We start from the raw sequence: 21,845 nt of genomic DNA on the forward strand, positions 1-21,845 counted from the left end.
GGAAAGAGGTGTCCTGGTTATAGCTAAGTACTCACAGTCACTTTGATCAGTTGTGAGTAGCCGTATTAAACACTATCTACTGCATAAAGCAGTTTCCATGATGATGGTTGAGAGATTCACTAGTCTGGCCACAAGACAAGTATTTGGAAGATTGAACATTGGATAAGACTGTGTTCACAGTACAGCAAAATAAACTAAATGCAACACAATGTAACAAAAATCCACTTCTGGAACAAACATTTAAACCTAGGTTGGGTTTTTTTTTTTTTTCTATGAGAAGCAAATAATGCTAACAAGTGCACAATTGCAGCCTTGACATTTATCCTACCTACTTCCCAGTTTCATTTACCATGAGCAGTGCTTGTAAGAACACCTTGCTTTCCCTACATTGTAGAATGTTTGTAAGGATAAATGGCTGCCATAGGAATATCTATAAGGAAGACAATAGATCCTTATACTAACATTTTCTACTTCTCTTACCTTTCAGGTGCTTCTTTTTTGACCTGTTAGATACCAGTGGGTATGTTCACATAGCTATTATGAGGATTCAATGGAAGAAAATATGCAAAAATCAGTCCTAAATGGTTTAGCAAAATTTGGACTCAATAATAAAGTGTCATTATCATTCCTCAGGGTAACCAGGTCTCTAGTTAGTGATCACAAAGTAATACTAATGTTTTGCTTTGCTATCTTGGCATGAATGAACATGTTTTAGCCACATTAACATAGAAATCGAGAAATAAAACCTCATGAAGGTTTAGGATTCCTCCAATGGTGATTTATGAGACAGATTCCATTAATTCTGATGATCTGCTCCAAAAAAAGATGGATGTGTGTGCAGGAAAGATGTGCAGAGGAAAAATGAGTTCATGGATAAGTTGGGGGCCTAAAAGTCAACAACAATGCTGACATCACGATAGTGCCCTTGTCATTGTCACCAGAGTAAGCAGATTATTTATGTGTGTATATGTGTGTATATATATATACATACATATATATATATACATACATATATGTATACATATAATATAGACATATATAAACTTATATAATTATATAAAACAGATTATTATATAAAAATTATATATTCAGATAATCTTTATATAAGCTATATATATAATGTTTATATATGTCTGGATATAATCTGTATACAATATATATGTATATATAGTCTGTTTATACATGTTTATATATATCTCCCTATATATGTCTATAAACATATATACAGACAATAACAAGCACTGCACAATAGTTACATGTCAGGCACTTCATTAAATGTTTATTTTTATACTCTTGTTCATTTTTTATTAACAATCCTAAGAAATTCCTCTTTTAAAAAACTAATGAGAACCAAGGTTTGGAAAAATTAATGGGTAACATTAATGAAGTTAGGAAGTGATGGGGGTAAGATTAACTTTAGACAAAACTATTCTTGTTCATTTAAGTAGTGTTAGAATCTGGGCAACAGTTTATCAGTGCAGGTTTCTCAATGAGAAGAAAAGAAGCCAAGATGAGTGAAGAGAGGAGGCTTTTAGGAGTCAAGTTGTCAAATAAAATATAGAATGCCAGGTGAAATTTGAACTCCAGTTGAGTAAAGAATGATACTTTAGAATAAATAGGCATCAATTATCATATATATGAAATTCAAATATGACTGTGATTCTTATTGTCTAGATTGTGGATCCTTGATTACAAAGGAAATAGGCAAACAGAAAACAAAGGGCTGGTTGACTAAATAAAATATGCATCCAAGGAACATTTTCTGATCATGGAAGGAGAGACATCAGAAGTATGTCTAATACATGCTGTTGAATGTCTTCAGTGCGTGGAAAAGGAATGCTCACAGAGCATTCTGGGTTCTCCTTTTAAAATGTCTTCCCACTTTTGTAATCGTGGAATCTCTGGTTGTCTATGAGTGCCTAACAGAAGCAAGACCACCTCTCCAGGATCAGCTTTACATACACTCCTTTCCCTGTTTGTGCAGCCAGTAGAGAGCACTCTAAAAACTCATGCTGCCTACCACTCCAAAGTAGATAGCATGGCCTGCTGCATGACTGGCAGAAAAGCCCAAGGGATACAGTATACACAGTGATGTGCTGGTGGCTGCTTAGAATAGCCAGGACTTACAGTCCATGCCAATTTCCGTGGCATAAACAGCACCACCAAGGGGTGACTTCAAGCTAGAAGCATGGTCTCACTGAAGACGGAGCTGGGAAGAAATCCGTCATAGCTCAGCAAGCCATGGTCCATAGAGAACACACATAAAAATCCCTCACAACATAGAAAGTGGCAAAATGCAATGGTTAAAGTGTAATGAGTTTTGTGTATTTACTACTTTTGTCTTAATATCATTTATTTAATTATAAATGAATATAATTTAATTTTTAATAATAAAAAACCTTATGAAATATCTGGCAGAGCTTATCATGGAATTACTTTCTTGTAATTATCAAAATTGAAGAGGGATAATGTGAAGGTAAATGAGTAAATATATATATATGTGTATACACACACACATATATACATATACACACACATATGTGTATATGTATATATATATATATATATATATATATATATATATATATATATACACACACACACACACACATACATACATGCTCAATGAACAACTCTACCTACATGGATCATGCTTCTTATTTTATATGTAACTGAGAGAATTCATAATTTGGCTTAATTTTCCTGTTAGTCTCCAATCCACGGATGGAGAGGTCTCTCTGTACTTCCTAGTACTGTGTACTGAAGTAATATCCATTTGGAAAGCTATTCTCACTCCCTCACTCTTTTACAAACAGATCCAACTATTTCACAATATACAAGGAAGCGATTTATTTTGACACAATATTCTTCATCAGCACTATTAAATCATGTTAAGTGTCCCATAGACTTATGTACTATTTTCTTCTGAGAATATCAGGAGTTCACTTGAATGGTGAAGTTTATTTTTTAATTTCTTTTTATCTTCACCATCTGCCAATGTTGGGTGCTTGGAGAGTAACTGCTTTTTAATTTATGTTTATGCGCCCTTATTAGAAGAATAATATAATGGATTTTAAGTTCATTAAACAGTCCTCTTTCTTTTCTTGTTCTAGCTTTAATTTATATTAGATGTAATAAGAATTTTTTTTAGAGTATCATGGCTACTGCTTCAGCAGGATCTCTGGTTATTTAGAAGCAAGAATAGAGTAGCAAAAATTAACACATTTCTATTTTTGAAGTTTCTTTAAGTGCCCCTTTGTTTCTATATTATGATGTAATGTGCTGATAGGATGCAGACACTGTATGTTTCTCTATATCACATTCCCACAGAAGGATGCAACTGCCAGGACCCCATCTATAAGGTCATCATTCATAGAAAAAGCACAAATGTGATCAATCAAGTCTTTCCAATGGAGCAATAGCCAGTGTGACCTCAACAGACTTTGGCTTTTGGAGCCAGATCGCTTTAGTGACAGACATAACCCTGGTGGGTCGGCAGCATCCTTCACTGCTCACTCTGCCATCTGCCACTGTGGAAACTTCATCATTAAAGCAGAGTTGTTGCTGGACAAATTTGCAAATGGTTTTGAGAGCATTATTATTGCACAGAATGCTACCATCTGTAAGTAGGCAAATTTGAATCACAATGTATGTCTACCTAACTCTCCTTTTCTATGTATATCTTAATAGAAAATGTGCATGCATTAATCTAAAAACTGGGAACAATTCCTCCTGTATTATGGAATTACAGCTTTGCAAAGGGCCTCCAGTGTGTAATCTCCTTCCTTTAAATACAGCTACATTTAGATCATTACATAAAAAGTTTTATTTTAGTTCACATTTACTCTCCTTATTCCCAAAGTATTTTAGATATTTGATATTATTTATATCTTTATATTTCATTGTCATAAAACATATATCCTTTAAAAAAAACATCAGTGATAAGGTACCACCTGCTCTTTGGCAGCTTTTAATACCATGGAATAATTTACACAGATTATAAAAATGGTGTAATGGCAACATTAAATCAGAATTTCCACAAGCCAAACCCTAAATGTATATAAATTCTAGTTTCATTATCAACACATTATTAAAATTGACTCTGTATATGCAAAGATATCCAAAGCACAGGGACATTAACAGCTCCAAACTACACAGCTTGGTACAAAGTCGATCCTTTGCCAGTCTTGGTCCAGAATCTGAACTGTCATCTGGCTTGAGTCTGTGTATCTCTGGTGTCTGAGATGTTAATAGACAATTGTGATCAGGAGAACAAGAAAGGAAAGTGTTCCACAAACATTCAAATTATGAAGAATGGATCATGATAATGAAAGGTTTTCAGGATGTAAACATGGTACTCAGATTTGAAGTCTGAATAAACTTACTTCTCTCTACAGAATTTTAAATGTCAAATGGGTTCTCACAGTACTGCTTCTCTTACTGTATTAACATAACCTGATATTTCTGACATTATCTATAAAGTTGGAGAGAGGTTTTATGTGACTTTTGCTCTAGTTCATGCTCTGCTCTATCCAACAGAGGCTGTGTCTCAGGAAGAAGGGCTTAGAGATTCAGGAGAAAGACAGTGGATTATGAAGCAGGTGTGGAAGCCAGTATCTCTCTCTCTCTCTCTCTCTCTCTCTCTCTCTCTCTCTCTCTCTCTCTCTCTCTCTCTCTCTCTCTCAGGAAGAAAGCATTTAAGGAACATAGAGTGTGGACAGAAACTCAGAACGATGATTCTTCTGTGAAGGAATGGAAAATTACAGTCAGATTCTAAAAAGTGACTCCTTGAATACTTGATCCAGGCAGGTTGCCTCTTTCAATCCTTGAGTGTTCACGTGTGTTCACATGAGCACACTCAAGGCACAGCCTCCATATGGAGGTCAGAGTGCAACCTCAGAGCTCAGTCATAACTTTCTACTTTGCTTTGAAACAGAGACTTTGGGTTCATCACTGTGTATTCCAGACTAGACATGCTATGAACTTCAGGGGCTTTTACTGTCTTATCTTCAGTCTTGCCATAGGAAGACTGGGATAACAGTGACACACTGGAGATTTGAATTTAAGATTATGAACTTATGTGATGAATACTTTACCCATTGAACTACCTCTCTACCCCTATATTTCTCTTTGACATTAGGGAAACATTGTAGTAAATTAGATCTTTGGAGATACTCTGCAATGAATTTAGATGTGAATGTTGATGACCTATGGTTTAGCTCTAGACTACCTGGGTCATTAAAGCCTCTTGCTCATTAGTGACATGCCAAATAAGTAATGGCAGCAGTTGACAAAGGGAAATTTTAAAATGAATAACTAGCCCACGTTTTTCATCATCTTATAATGAAACTGTGTAGCTTTGCCTTAATGCTTATGTACACTAGATTATAGGGTGCTTCCAGCAGAAACTTCTGTAACTTGGACTTTTTAAATGTGTGAAACATGAAAGTGTGATAGTTGCTGAGAGACCATTTTACACAAATTAAAAAATCAGTCTGTTCATGACTGGTCATGACTTTCCCTATCAAACCTTTGCTACACTAGCACTAAAGGAAAGTTCAGGTGTTAGCAGGTATAAATGGGTAAAACTCTTGCTTCTCACAAAATAAGCAAGTGGGGCAGGAGTTTGGTGAGTCAGACTAATACACAGCATTTATGGGGCAATGCTTGCAGTATTATGAGGGGTGCTTTGTGAGGTACTATCAGGCAGCTGATGGTTTGATGATCCATGTCGCTAGTGTAGAAAGATGTGATGATATGAATTTGAGAAGTGTTGCAGAAGTGGATTCAGCATATTTCATCATGAAACAAATTGGATGGAGGAGAGTTGGGAAAGAGGAAACTTAGAAATTCAAAATGGGGTCCCAGCTGAATAGTTTAGTAAAATGTTTATGCAATGGGTTTTAAATGATAAAAAGTTAAAATGATAGAAAAGTCAAAAGGGAAAAAACTCAGCTCCTGAGGAAATTTAAAAGGGGAGATGAACCTAGGTGTTCAACAAGAACACCTAAAGGTGCCCCCTGAGAACTTCAAAACCACTCAGGCTATTGGTTGCTTTCCACAAACTGATGGTAATGTACTATTCCTGAAAGTTTATATAATTTATTGAACATGGAGAAGTCATGCTGTGCCTACCTAAAGATTTCATCCTTACTGAATAGTTTCATGGTGTTCTGCATGATACCAGTGGAGAGAGGTTAAACACCAAATCAACTACAAACCATTTGATGACAGTAGTAACCTCCTGCTCTAAGATACACTGACCAAGAGATATTACTGTAATAATGGTACCAAGCTTGTGGGAGTCACCAATCACTCTCTGATTGGATTTAAGCTCCACTCCAGGAGATGGAACCCATCCCTGACACATCTTTGGTGATAAAGAACCTGAGACTAGATAGGCCAGATACCTAGGAGAAAAATCAAATACTGCCATTCTGGAGTAGAATGTAGCAACATAATGAGTCCTAAGAACATTCTGTTATACTCCAGAACACTATCTTTCTCAGCCATCAACAGAGAAGCTGCAACAGATGGAAATTTTAGGCCTCTCAATACCTAAAGCCACACATAGAGAATAAGTGATCTTGGAACACTAAGTCTGAAATGGGATGTCTCTATCAACTCCCCATCCCATTGCTCAATGAACGTTATGGAAGAAGAAGTGAAAATATGGTAAGAGCAGGAGGGAATGGAAAATACCAAGCAAACAACTCCTTCAAAGCACAATAGGATGAATGCACATGTAAACTCACCGATACTGTGCTACAGGACCTGCCTCCATCTCTAACCCACAAGCTATAGCCAATTAGCCAATTGAATCTACTTACAAATGAAAGATTAGTTCTCTACCATGGAGTCTCACTAGAAAAGCAAACTACTCATTGGATATAGCCCATGCCCAGCAGTTGATGAACACCAAGGAAATCCAATGGTATTTTTGAAGGATTTTTTTCTCATAATGCTTTGTCTGGATATCTCCTCCCCACTCTTTCTCTTGGTATTTTCTTTATATATTATGGTTTCCAATTTTGTGTTTTAATGAAATTTTTGTGTGTTTCTCTGCATCTATATGTGCATTTTTGTTGTTTTGGTTTATGTGTGTGTTTTCTTTGACTTTGATTTTCTGTTCATTTGTTTGTATTGTCTAATTCAGGATTTTTTTCTTTTTACTTGTTTTAATTTAACTTCTTTTCTTTCTTTTTTTTTTCCTTTTTTGGATGTCTGTTTGTTTTGCAATGAGAAAGGACAAGAAAGGATGTATATTTGTGTGGATGGGGAGGTAGAGAGGATCTAGGAGGAGGAGTTTGAGAAGGGAAAACCATAATCAGAATATATCATAAATGTATTATATGAAAAAATAAATTTTCAATTTAAGAAGGGACAAGTAAGTTTAAAATAAGAATATAGACTATGTCTCATTGTTTTTAAACTAAGAATCTAAATTTTTTAATTTAAATATAAATATAATATCATTTTTATCCACTCGCCTCCTTTCTATCCCTTACAAGTCCCCATTGCTAAATGCACAGCCTCCTCTTCCTTAATGAATTTTGTTATATATCTATATTAATAGAAAACATAAATGCAGTCTGCTAAGTCTATTTGTGTTGCTTGTATATACATGTTTCTTAGGCTGACCACTTGAGAGATGATGGGTTCTCAGGACTGTAAACTCAGATAAGGAAAGGCTTTAATGAAAGTCCTCAAAGTAAATGCTACTGATAGCATTCAAGACATATAAATTCTAAACTTAACTTATCTTTTCCTTACCATATTTCCTTTCTCCATAACATCTTTCTTACTCATAAAATGCCCCTGCAGAAACTTTCCCTGGACACAGCAGTTATAAATTGTTGGAGAAATAGAGCAGCCTTTCTTCCATACTTGTACTGTGATAAATCTCTAACCCTCCACCCCCATAGAGCACACTTTTATCACTCTATATCTATTATCTCTTCATCTAGATGTACACCAACTGCTCTATAACCTTATCACATCCCCAGTACTCTCAGATATTTTAGATTTAACACAGCAGTCTATTTCACTAGACTATACATACTTAAAGACTTGACTTGTGTTCTTACATGGGCATGCAAATTTCACTGTGTTGTTCAACAGGAACTTGTTAAAAAATACACGTATTCTTGTTGACTATGGTGTTAACTTGATTAAAGTCATGGTTCTTGACGTCTCAGAGCTGAGTACTAGTACATAATACAACTAGCCAGAGAGACTAGTATACATAGTTTCAATGAATTTAACTGTCATGATAAGTATCCTGATGATGATGATGTTTGCTAGTGGGTATTTAGTACTTTTAAGTGTTACATATGATTCTATTGTTGTATGTGTTCATCTATTTTTTTTTTAATTTTGAGTGTAGATAAATGCTTCCCTAAAAAGTGTGTGTGTGTGTGTGTGTGTGTGTGTGTGTGTGTGTATGTGTGCATTGCTGCAAGGAAAGCATTTCTCACAGTAAATAAAGGTGAATTAATATATTTTATGGTAGATGCAGGATTTTGTACTTTATAGTCAGACTTTGCATATCATGAAGGATAATTCTGGAAACAATCACAAGATCTAAAACCATACATAAACCCTATTGCTTTTGTGGTAGGCAAGGACCAGTTCAAGTGCTCAGTGCCATGAAGAGTAATTGGTAATGCACTGTTTTCAGGAAGCCCAGGGGCTTTGCATGACAGCATGGTGTGGTCTCTACAAACCGTTAAGCCGTTACTCTAGTCAGCAGCAAATATACACAAAAAGGGCAATATATTAACAATTCCTAAACACCATCAGTTCACATTCTTCCCTTGGCTTTTATTTTCAAAGAAAGATTTTTAAAATGTAATACAGATGCTAGAGAGATGGCTAGTGGTTAAGAGCACTGACTACTCTTCCAGAGGTCCTGACTTCAAGTCCAAGCAACTACATGGTGGCTTACAACCATCTGCAATGTGATCTGATGGCATCTTTTGGTGTGTCTGAAGATAGCTATAGTGTATTCATATATATATATATGTGAGTGTGTATATATATACTCACACATATATATGTATATATACATATATATACACACACATATATATGTATATATAAGTTGGAAATTTTTATATATGTATATAATCTGAAAAATTGAAATACAATAGAATATTCCCATATTTAATTTCTACCTAGTTATGATCTACAATTTTTTCATTCTTTTTTTTCTGAACACATTAGTTCTGGCTTGAAGATGTGCTGTGACTATTTCTCTCAGGGCACATCCCTACTGCAATCATGGTGGATATTACTTGGGGTGCTTTACACTGGTAAGGCTCTGGGAAGCACACAGAATGGCATTGTGTTAACTTGTCCTTGCCCATGTCACCTGGAGCTCATTCTGTAGCCTCTCTCCCTTAGTATGTCATATCATTCTGTTCTTGGGGCTGGGGTGGGGCTATGGGAGACTGCACATCACCAAAATGCACAGAACATAGATTGTGGAACATTCTGAAGATGTTACTTGTGAGGTAAACCTTTAGACATAAGCTCAAAAGAGCCCTAGCCAACCTGTCAGGTGATGCCAGCTTTCCAGTGTGTTGATATGTATGTAGACAGGTTCTTCGCAGTTGTAATCAGATATCCATTTAGTACTCACCACCAGTACTTTTATAAAAGAAAGGACTAATTCCCTTTCATTCTGTGATCTAGCACTGTAGCAAACATGTACTGAATATGAATAAATATTAGTTTAGTTCTCCAGAGTAGTAGAGCCAATATAGAAACACAGGCTTTCTGACAGTTCTATGTTATTTTACTTTTACACCAAAATTAAAGGAAGATAACATTCATTCTGTAAGGTTTGTTCTGGGGGAAAATTTGCTCTTAGAATGTTTGCAATTCTGTGATGTTTTAGTGTGGATTTTCATCCTGCCTGACATGACATCATGATGTGGCAGTTGGTACAAATTTACATGAATATTAATAGCTGGTTAGGGAGAGAGGGCATGCATCGAGCATTTAGGAAGTAACACAGTGTGTTAGTATGACTGCCCTGCTGGGTGGTAGATAGATGGCATGGCTCAGATACTGTGTTTATGCATTTTAAATTGCTTTCTTTACAACTCCAGTCTAGAGGAAATATCAATTCTCAGCCAAACTGGAGCAGGGCTTTCAACCCAATGAAGCCAAACAGAGGAAGCTCTAATAGGAAGTATAGCCCTTCACTTGACTCCAGTTAACTAAAAAGAAATGAATTCCACATTCTATATTGTAAGACAATCTTGTAAGAACAGCATTTACATGAGTAAATGTTATTTCCAAATCTGATTAATTTGCTTAAGCTAGAGGTTAGTTTCTGGTCCTAATTTTAGTAGCAGCATCAATTACTGGTGGAACATATATGACTTACTGATGAGAAATACCATCTCCTAGACACTGGTGCACTTTCTCTTGATCAGGTAATAACAGATTCTCCAAATAAATAAAAGTGCAAGTTCTGTTTTTAAAATCCACATGGCTTTTAGGTCATTATTGCACACTGGTAGAGTCTGTTGGGTGCAATAGTTTTCACTCTTCCTTCTGCAATCCTCTCTTGGGTCAGTGATAAAATATACATGGAACCATTATTCCTGCCTGCCAATTTTGATCGGAAGTATGACACTATCCTTTAACTTAACATTCATGAAGCAATTAGCAATAGGCATGGTGGTGAACATGATGACTTTCAAATGATAAATTGTAAACTGATGGGAATACCAACAAATTAGGACCTGACAGGTTCAATTCTCAAATTGAGGAGGTACCTTGTGGTGTTGGACCCTGGTTACATATTTAACCATTCTACTGTCCTGCCAGTGGGAAATATGCAAATGCATGTCTGCTACAGCCTTTGACTCCTAGGGCTAGTGAAGCCACAGCTTCATACCAGGAAGCTGGTGGGTGTGTTTGCATTTGACGGATGCAAAAGCGTTGGCTTGAATATTTTGATTGTTCTAAAAGACATTTTTCTCTCATCAAGAGAGCATGACACAACTAAATCAATTCCAGGAATCAATTCAGTTTATTTATTTCTATTACCTATTACCTATTACTAACTAAAAGACTCAGTCGCCAAGCAAATTAAAATGACTCTTGAAAATGATGTTTGAATATAACCATTTCAACACTAAAACAAAAGTGAAATAAAAATAATAAACCTTGTAAAAACTTTAAGTTCTTTTTAAAAACATTTTGCTTTTTGCTTTTTTCTTCTTATAGGATTTCACTGTGTAGACTAGGCTGTCCTGGAACAGGCTGATCTCGAACTCAGAGATCAGCCTGACTTTGCCTCCAAGTGCTAGAATTCAAGATGTGTACCACCACTGCCTGACTGTGTCTTTTTGTTTGTTTGTTTGTTTATTTGTTTTTGTTTTTACTGAAACTAGATTCTTCACTCATATAATACATCCTGATGAGTTTTCTCTCCCATTTCTCTCAGTTCCCTACCTCCTTCCTCCTCCAAATACATATCCCCCCATTTCCTCTTCAGAAAAGGGTAGGTCTACCAAGAAAGACAGCCAAACAGGACAAAACAAAATACAATAAAGCAAGGCAAACATCCTCGTATAGAGGCTGGACAGGGCAACCCAATAGGAGGAAAAGAGTGTCAATAACAGGCAAAAGAGTCAGAGATACACACACTCCCACTGTTAGGACTTCCACAAAAACACCAAGCTTACAGCCATAATATATATGCAGAAGACCTGGTACAGACCAATGCAGGTCCTATGCTTGCCCCTCAGATTGTGCCAATGTAAGCCCTGCTTAGTTGATTTGGTGGTCCATATTCTCCTATTGTCCTATATTTTCTCTGTCTCCCACAATCTTTCTTCTTGCTCTTCTGTGAGGTTTCCTGATCTCCATGGGGAGGAACCCACTGGAAGACTCTAATTTAGAGTCTTTCTTTTCAAAATGTCTGGCTGAGGAGGGTTCTCTGTACTTGACTCCATCTACCATTGGAGGAAGAGTCTTTGATGATGACTGGACAAGGAACCAATCTATAAGTATAACAAAATATCATAAGGAACCATGTTATTAACTTTTAGACCAGTCATGTTTGCTTTTCCCTTAGGTCTATGGACTATCTAGTCTTTGGTTCCTGGCCATCCAACAATGTAGAGCATGTCTCCCTTGTGGCATGAGTCTCAAGTTTAACCAAACATTGATTAACCACTCCCACAAGTTCTGCGCCACCATTCCCCCAGTATAACTTTCAGTAACAACTAATTGTAGCCCACATCAGCTCTACCGCTCTACATTCAAAGACCTGTGTAGATGCTGTTCTCAGCAATGCGGCTCAGATCTCAAATTTTAGAGAATGACCTTCTTTCTTACTCTCAGACTGAATTGTTTAGGAATCACCACAGAAGTCCCTCAGCAAACAACCCAACCAAACGTAACCCAGTCCCACAGCTGGAATCCTTGTCTGGATACAAAAGATGACTAATTTAGACTCTGTACACTTCATTACTAGAAATCTTCACTAGTTTCCTCCTCAGAGATTCCAGAAAGTTTCTATTATACCGGGTAGCTACATTATCCCTCCAATGCTGCCCAATTCCAGCTATTTCTCCCTGTACTCTCTCATTTCACCTACCCAAACTGAGTAGTCCCACTCCTGTCCCCACCTGCCTCCACCTTACCCACAGGGCTAGGAATAGATGGCAATAGATAATCAAATTGAGGGCTGAAATCAGTAAAAAAGAAACAAAGAGAACACTACAAAGAAACAATGAAACAAAGAGTTTGTTCTTTGAGAAAATCAACAAGATAGAAAACCTCTTATCCAAACTAACTAAAAGATGGAGAGAGGATTTCTAAATCCATTGAATCAGAAGTGAAAAGTGGGAATAACAACAGACTGAGGAAATCCAGAGAATCATACAACATACTTTAAAAACCTGTAGTCCACTGAACTTTAAAATCTAAAATAAATGGATAATTTTCTCAATAGCTACCATTTAGCAAAGTTAAGTCAAGATCAGATAAACAATTTAAACAATCATATAACCCTTAAGGAAATAGAATCAGTCATAAAAAGTCTCCCAGCAACAAAATAAAACAAAACAAAGCAAACAAACAAAAAAGTCCAAGGCCAGATGGTTTAGTGTAACAGTTAACACCAATACTCCTCAAATTATTCCACAAAAGAGAAACAGAAGAAAAATTACCAAGTCTATTTTATAAGGCCAGAGTTACCCTGATTCCAAAATCGCAGAAAGACAAGGGGGGGGGGGACTACAGACTAATTTCCCTTATAAACATGAGGTAAAAATACTCAATAAAATACTTGCAAACTGGATCCAAGAACACATGAAAAAGTTATCTACCATGATCAAGAATGGTTTATCTCAGAGATGTGTGGAATATATATATACATATATATATATATATATATATATATGTATGTATATATATATATATATACATAACTCAGTAAATGAAATCCACCATAAGAATAAACTGAAAGAAAATCCTCCCACATATCTCAATGTATGCCAAAAACAAAACAAACAAACAAAAAAAGAGCCTTTGAAAAAAGTCCAACATGACTTCATGATAAATGTCCTAGAGAAGATTAGCAATAAAGGTTACAAAATTAAACATAGAAAGGCAATTTACAGTAATCCTATAGTGAACATCAAATTCAATGGAGAGAAACTGAAAGCAATCCCATTAAAATTAGGGACAAGATGAGGATGACTACTCTCTCCCTATCTATTCAATATAGTACTTGAAATTCTGGCTAGAGGAATAAGGCAACTAAATGGGATCAAAGGGATACAAATTGGAAAAGAAGAAGTCAAAGTGTTGTTATTTGCAATGATATGATAGTATACATAAATGACCCTGTAAAGTCTACAGGGAACTCTGACAACTGATAAAGATGTTCAGCAAACAAGATAAACTCAAATTTAAAAAAAATCAGTAGTTCTCCTATATACAAATGACATTGGACTGATAAAGAAATCAGGAAAACACCCTTCATGTTATCCATAAATAGTATAAAATATCTTTCACTCTAACCAAGCAAGTGAAAGACCTATATAATAAAAACTTTGAGATTTTTGAAGAAGGTATCAGAAGTTGAAAAGATTTCTCATGCTTATTAATTGGTAAAATTAATATAACAAACTCAGTCTACAAATTTAACACAATCCCTACTAAAATACCAATTAAATTTTTTGCAGACCATGAAAGAACCAACCTCAACTTCATATGAAAAAGCAAGCAAGCAAACAAACAAACTGAAACTTATCCAAACTAACTAAAAGATAGAGAGAGGATTTCTAAATCCATTGAATCAGAAGTAAAAAGTGGGAATAACAACAGACTGAGGAAATCCAGAGAATCATACAACATACTTTAAAAACCTGTAGTCCACTGAACTTTAAAATCTAAAATAAATGGATAATTTTCTTAATAGCTACCATTTAGCAAAGTTAAGTCAAGATCAGATAAACAAGCAGGACAGCCAAAACAATCCCAAACAATAAAAGAACTTCTGGAGGCATCACCATCCAGCTGTACTACAGAGTAATAGGAATAAAACAACCACTAGGTACTAGCATAAAAACAGACATGTTGATCAATGGAATTGAATCAAAGATCCAGGTATAAATATGGCCACCTTAGTTTTGATTTAAAAGAAAGCCAGAAATGCACACTGGAATAAAAGAAAGCATCTTCAACAAATGATGTTTGTCAAACTGGATGTCTGCATGTAGAAGAACACAAATAGATCCACATTTATCATCCTCACACAAAACTTAATTCCAAAAAGATTAAAGATCTCAACATAAAACCACACACATTAAAACTGATATGTGAGAAAGTGGGGGAACAGCTTTGAATGCATTGTCATAGAAGAAACCTTTTTCAACAGACCACCTATAATCAACAACTAATAAATGGGATGATATTGAAGGGCTTCTATGAGGCAAAAGATACTGTCAACCCATCTAAAAGGCAGCCTATATATGGGAAAAGGTTTTCTAAACAAATCCTTATCTGATAGAAGTCTAATATCCAAAATATATATTTAGCTCAAGAAATTAAATATATTCTAAGTGGAGTACAGATCTAAACAGAAGTCTAAACAAAGAAATGCCAAATGGCTCAGAAACACTTAAAGAAATGTTTAAGATCCTAGCCATAACAGAAATGCAAATCAAAACTACTCTGAGATTCTCTCTTTCAATTGGCAGAATGGCTAAGGTCAATAACACAACTGATAGCTCATAGTGAAAAGGATGTGGAGCAAAGGGGACACGCTCCATTGCTGGTGAGAGTGCATGCAAACTTGTACAACTACAATGAAAGTCAATATGCCCATTCCTTAGAAAATTGGGAATCAATGTACCTCAAGACCAACTATACCACTCTTGGGAATATATTCAAAGGATACTCCATCCTACAACAAGGACCCTTGCTCAACTATGTCCATAGCAGCTTTATTTATAATAGCCAGAAATGGAAAACAACTTAGATGTCCCTCAACTGAAGAATGGATAAAGAAAATGTGGTACATTACACAATAGAATATTACTTAGATGCAAAAAATAATAATAATTGCAGGAAAATGTATGGAACTAGAAAAAGAAATTATCAAGAGTGAGGTAACTTAGACCCAGAAATACAAATATGGCATGTATTCATTTATAAGTGGATATTAGCTGTTTAGTAAATGATAATCAAGCTACATTCTACAGACTCAGAGAGCTTAGGTAAAGAGCAAGGACCTCTCTGTGTAGGAGAAATAGAATAAAGTTCATGATACTATGTAAGACTGTAATTTTTTCAGTAGTAATCAGTTCTGACCACACTTAGCTTCTTATAAGAGGTCAGGTACTTTCAGGGTGGCATGGCCTTAAACAACTTGTGTTTTTAAAGAAAAGACAACCAAATGTCTGGTTTTGCATAAGAAATAAAGGAGAAAGTTAGATAATGGAAACAATATGGTATTTTTTTCTATTTGTGAAGGTAACAAATTGAACCTCTGGCACGTGGTATGCCACCCATCAAGGACATGTGATATGTTATCAATCTATCAAACCTATGGGACACAAGATCATTTTTTCTAGATAGTCTTCTAGGATATGTTTGAGTATGGAAAACAAGCAACTATTTCAAAATATTTTGTGCAAAACTTAGGATGCTTGACAGAAATGAAATTTGAACACATGGCATGAGTTTCTAACCAGAAAGAAAGGTTTAAATCTCTCTAATCTCTTTTATATCCAGTTATATTTTTATTTGGGTAAATTAGACTGATATGCAGTTGGTGGTTTGAAAGATGAGGTCATAGAATGTTTAGGAAGTGTGTCCCTGTTAAAAGAAGTATATCATTGGGTGTGGCTTTAGAAGTTTATAGCCTTGCCCACTTCCAGTTTCCTCTCGGCTTCACGCTTGTTATTGAAGATGTCACCCTCCAGCTTCCTATTCCAGTGCCTGATTCTGTGCCTCTCTTGCTGCTATGGGCAGCACCTCTGGAACTATAAGCCAAAAAAATCTTCTGTAAGTCATTTTTTTGTCATGGTATTTTATCACAGCAACAGAAAAGTAATTAATAAATGCACTGAATTTCCTGTCTCTGTAGAAACACAGTACAACCTTTGTTATTGCTCTGTCAAATGATGAATTTCCTGGCATATAAAATTATGTTTATGTCCACATTTTGTCTATGGTACCATTCTGTGAGGCACAGACCCTTTCAGATAAAGATAATCTCTCTCAAACAGATAACTGGAGTGGAAAAATAAATATACTTTTCTATGATGCTGCAAAGTTAGTCTGGCATCTACCTCTTTTTAGAGTGCTTTTGGCCAGTCTTCATCTGGGGATAAGGTCTGAGCCAGGACACAAACACACACATCAACACTGGCACTGCAACCTTGTTGGCTTGTGTCATGCTAGAATATATGAGGTGTCTTCCTAGAATGAGGACTGCAGTAGTAATTTAAACAAAATTAATCACACTGGCCATATTGGTTGAGTTCAACTCTGGGGTATCTTAATTTGGTCAGTGATGCATTTACCAGAAATTAAAGTATATACAAGAATATTTATTATTCCCTCACTGACAGATAAAATTGGTAAAGTGTAGCATGATTTAATTGTTGAATTATTCAGAAGTTTCTTCAGCCCATCAATATTTAAAATATGTCTTGTGGTTAGGATGCCAGTCTATTTAAAAATATATTTGTGATATGGAGCAGCTCATATTTGCTGATATATAAAACTTATCAAATATCTTTTTTTATTCAAATATATTTTGAAATCACTTCATCTGAAAATAAAGTTTGTTTAACTACAAATGTCAATAATCCTATAAACTCCATCTCTCTCCTTGGCGTTCTTCATAACTTGTAGCATAGAGTTTCGCCAATATTTACATAAAGAAAAAAGGACAATGGAGATGTTAAATTAAAATGAGTATATCCTGTAATGGCTGATTGTTGCTGCCATAGTACTATATGAGAACTTAAGTCAAAATTGCATCATCTTTTCCTTCCTCTTTAATAGCATTGTTCTTTTCTGAACCCATTTGGAGTTGCAGGGTCTTATTGAATGTAGTTAATAGCTTTGCTTCCCTCCTCCTGATTCAGTCTCCTTCAATGTTTGCATCTGAGTAGGTATTTCTGGCTTGTGCAGTTACCTTGAGGGGTGACATCACTAAACATTTTGCTGCTGTCATTGCCCCCATAGTTTTTTTTCTTTCTTGGGTCTCTGTCATCCAATTCTAAGCCAACACCACATATTTTAAGTATTTTAATTGCACCCCCCTATTACATAATATAACCACAATAATACCACTCAGCAAATCACTCCGAGAGCCAATAGGCTAAAACAATAATCATTTATTTGGTCTTGAGTGTTTGTAGGTCAGCTGGTCTTGGCCGAGGTAGAGGTTCAGCTGGTCCTGCCTACATGCTGTGTGCTGGAGCTGTCCTCTCCAGCCTCTGTTGTAGATTAGAACTGGTCTATTCCATGTGTTGTATAATTCTGGAGTGCAATCTGAAATGGTGATTGCTATCCCTTCTCCTGGTCATGGCGGTACTGTGTGAAATATGCCCAGCTACGAAATGCTATCTCAGGCATCCTGGCTCATCTGTAGCAGCCTTTTGAAAAAGCAAATCACATGGCTGAGGATCAGGAAGGTCCAAAAATTTCTGTAGAAGCCCAAGAAAAAAGATGAGATCACTAAAAGGGACTAAAGAATTTTAATCAATACTTCAATCTACTCATAGTCCCTCTTCTAAAGTTCATTGCAAGAAACACTGGCAGCCTATTGCTAGTAGACAAAACAAGTACTAAAGACTGTAATAAGTAATTCTTATCAGTTCTATTTTCATAATTTTTTTAAATATGACATGCCAGCATCAGGAAATGATAAGCTGCTTTTGTGATCTATAATCTTCATAAACATACAATTACAGATGTTACTAAGCAAATGAGGTAGTCTTATATTTACATCCTATAAGTGTTCAAGTTATGTGACATAAAGCTTAATAATTTCCTGGTGAATTAAGCATCTAAGAAAATCAGCAGTTATAACTTTGTACTATATTTTGAAAAGTTTTTTTAGTATTGTTAGGAACCGTTCATTGCTTTGTTCAAAAAATAGCAGAGATGTTTTACAATGGCAGTCTTTTTGAGTGAAATTTAATTCTTTTTTTTTTTAATAATGTTACCCAACAGCCTTTTACTTAGGGAAATAATGAATAAGCAAAACATAGTTTGAGTTTCTCAAATTTATCCTATTGTGAACATTCTCAAACCAAAAAAGATGACAGAATTAGATTTCTATTAGATAAAGAATCACTGGGACAATTCCTAATCATAGACAAAAGCTCTCTATTTTTTTCTTAGATACTATGAGGATATTAAGTGCAAATCTAGCTTTTATTTTACTTCAACAATATATAAACAATTTATGAAATTATAAATATGCAGTCTAATAAAACTATACAAAAGATTGATCAGTCTACTTTATTCATGTTAATCTGTCTTTTTTATAATTCCCTGAGTAACTGTTTCCTCTTCTTAAATTTAATTGTTGTTTATTTATGTTACATCCTGACTGCAGCTTTCCCTCCCTCCCTCCTCTCCTCCTAGTCCCTCCCTCTCACCTCCCCTTTCTCACATCTATCCCTTCTCCCCTTTTCTGTAGAAAAGGGGAGGTCTCATATCAAGTTAAGAAACACTAAATGTGTCTTCTCCCACTGAGGCTGACAACACAGCCCAGTTAGAGGAAGGCATCCAAAGGCATGGAATGTAGTCCGAGACAGCTCCTGCTCTTCCTTTTTGAGTCTTGTATGAAGACCCAGCTTCAGAACTGTTACATATGTGCAGAGGGTCTATGTCTATCCCATTAATGCTCTTTGGTTGGCAGTTGAGTCTCTATAAGCCAAGGTTAGTTGATTCTATAGGTTTTTCTGTCATGTCCTTGAATCTCTGGATCCTTCAATCCTTCCTTCCCCTCTTCCAAAGGATTCCCCAAACGTCACTTAATGTTTGTCTGTGTCTCTGCATCAGTTTCTATCAGTTGCCAAGTGAAGCTTCACTCATGATATTTATGTAGGTTCCTATCTGCCAATATAGCAGAGTATCATTAGCAGTATACGGGGCGTGCTCCCTCTCATAGAATGAGTCTAAAGCTGAGCCAGTCATTAATTCACCCGTCCCTTGTATTCTGACCCATCTTTTATCCCTGCACATCATGTAGGCAGAACAATTTGAGGGTCTACGGTTTTGTGGCTGAGTTAGTGTCCCAATTTCTCCATTGGAAATCTTGCCTAGTTACAGGAGATGGCCAATTAAAAGTATGTAAAGAGATTCATATCTCTCATCCTACACAAAACTCAAGTCTAAGTAGATCAAAGACCTCAACCTAAAACCAGATACACTGAACCTGAAAGTAGAGAAAGTAGGGAATAGCTTGGAATGCATTGGCACAGGAGACAGCTTCTCAAACAGAACACCAAAAGCTCAAGTACTAAGATCAACAATTAATAAATGGGACTTCATGACACTAAAAAGCTTCTGCAAGGCAAATGGGACCATCCAAAGGACAAAAGAGCAGCCTACGGATTTGGAAAAGATTGTCACTAACCTGATATCTGACAGAGGAATGGCATCCAATATATATAAAGAACTTAAGAAATGAAACATCAAAAAATAACCCAGTTAAAAATGGGGTACAAATAGAATTAACAATGTGAGATATGAAGCCTGAAATTTAATTCTATATCCTATTATATCCTGCAAATGCGTCTTGGATCCTCCATGTTGAACTGGCAGTAGGATTAGGATGTCACCAAAATCCAACTGTCTAAAAAGTAAGACCCATAATGTATTTGAGCCAAATCTAGGCTGCAGTAAGATCAGAGCAGATAGGGTTATCCAGGGGAGAGATGATGGGAATCTTTTGGCAGATCTTAACTATATGGAGTCAGATATAATAATTAACTACTTAGGAGCTGACAGAGCATGCCAGGTTGGAATGTGGTCAGGGAGATACAGGACAATCTTCTACCAAGTAATCTTAGAATATCTGACTACTACCACCATCTGTATGAGACAGTGATAAATTAAAAAACTACAGATCTCATTATTGACATAAAAGAAGGTTCTATAAGGGCTGATGCTGAACAACAAAGAATCTGACTATGGTTTGTCCTTGGGTCTATGAGGTAGCCTCTACCCAAAATTTTTGTAGTTACAGCAGTGCTCTTGTTAAATATGGTTGGCCATAATATTTTATATTAATAAAGTAACATAATACACACACAGTCTGTATTAATGAAAAGACTAAGGATAGTGTCAGCCATATGATAAGAGGGTTAAAGCTTGAAACCATGTGATAGCAAACTGGCTTTCTGGAAGATAAAGGGAGCTGAAAGGTGAGGTCAATCATGAGTTAATCACACATGCCTCTGTAATGAAGCCCCAATAAAGCTGCACACTGACACAGCAATAAACTCCTAGGTAATCATTTTTGTGCTTGCAATGAAGGTGATATATGGTGACTCAAGGCCAGACAGTAGGGGGAAGAAAAACTCACATTTAGAATCCTCTCAAGTCCCTCGTATTTTGTATGTCTATTCCTTTAGCTACTTCTTATTTGTAGATGTTGGGTTGGGGATATGGCTCAATGAGTAAAATGCTTGGTATACATGCATGAGAACCTGGGTTCACATCTTCAGTACCTGTGTAAAAAGCTGGGCATGGAATCATGTGGCTGCAGCCCTAGAACTTGGCTTGAGGACAGGAATGTTCCAGGGAATTGATGGTCAGCATGTATAGACAGAAAGAGTTCCAGGGTTTAGTGAGAAATCACTTCTCAAAAAATAAGGAATGATATGACTGAAGAAGTTATTCAGACATCAACCTCTAGCTTCTGTACATGCCCGAATGGATAAGTACACACCTATACATAGACGAGTGCTCACATACACACATGCACAATTAGATACATAGTGCTCTTTTGAATTATTTTTGGCTTGTTTTAGACAATTATCAAAACTGGAAAGGTGCTGAAAATCACCACACTGATAGAGAGAGCATGTGAGGGAGCAGGTGTCTGGGGTTTGAAGTGAGGGTGTTTGTGTGAAGCTTGGCTTAACTCCAGGCAAGTATGTCAGAAGACATTCTGACAGGTCAGTGCAATTTGTAACCACTGTGCCTTCCCTGGAGAGAGAGAGAGGGCTGGCCGGTGGAGCTAACATTGATGGGATCTGTGCTTACAGAGCCTTGAGAGTCCATCTTGTTTCTCTGAGGTAGCATTTGTCTGTGGCCGGAATGCTCTCCTGTCTTCC

General features: G+C 36.2%; 1 long non-coding RNA gene across 4 annotated transcripts in view; it reads left to right on the top strand.

Moving 5' to 3' along the window:
- Positions 1–6,412: 6,412 nt before the first annotated feature.
- The window catches only part of LOC116070684, an 83,007-nt gene continuing 67,574 nt past the window's right edge, over positions 6,413–21,845 (top strand). For all 4 annotated transcript variants that reach the window (XR_004110504.1, XR_004110505.1, XR_004110507.1 and 1 more), the window contains exon 1: positions 6,413–6,675. This is a non-coding gene — a long non-coding RNA (uncharacterized LOC116070684). The remainder of the gene's footprint in view (positions 6,676–21,845) is intronic.

This window comes from Mastomys coucha, unplaced genomic scaffold (genome assembly GCF_008632895.1).
Source record: "Mastomys coucha isolate ucsf_1 unplaced genomic scaffold, UCSF_Mcou_1 pScaffold22, whole genome shotgun sequence".
Taxonomy (NCBI): domain Eukaryota; kingdom Metazoa; phylum Chordata; class Mammalia; order Rodentia; family Muridae; genus Mastomys; species Mastomys coucha.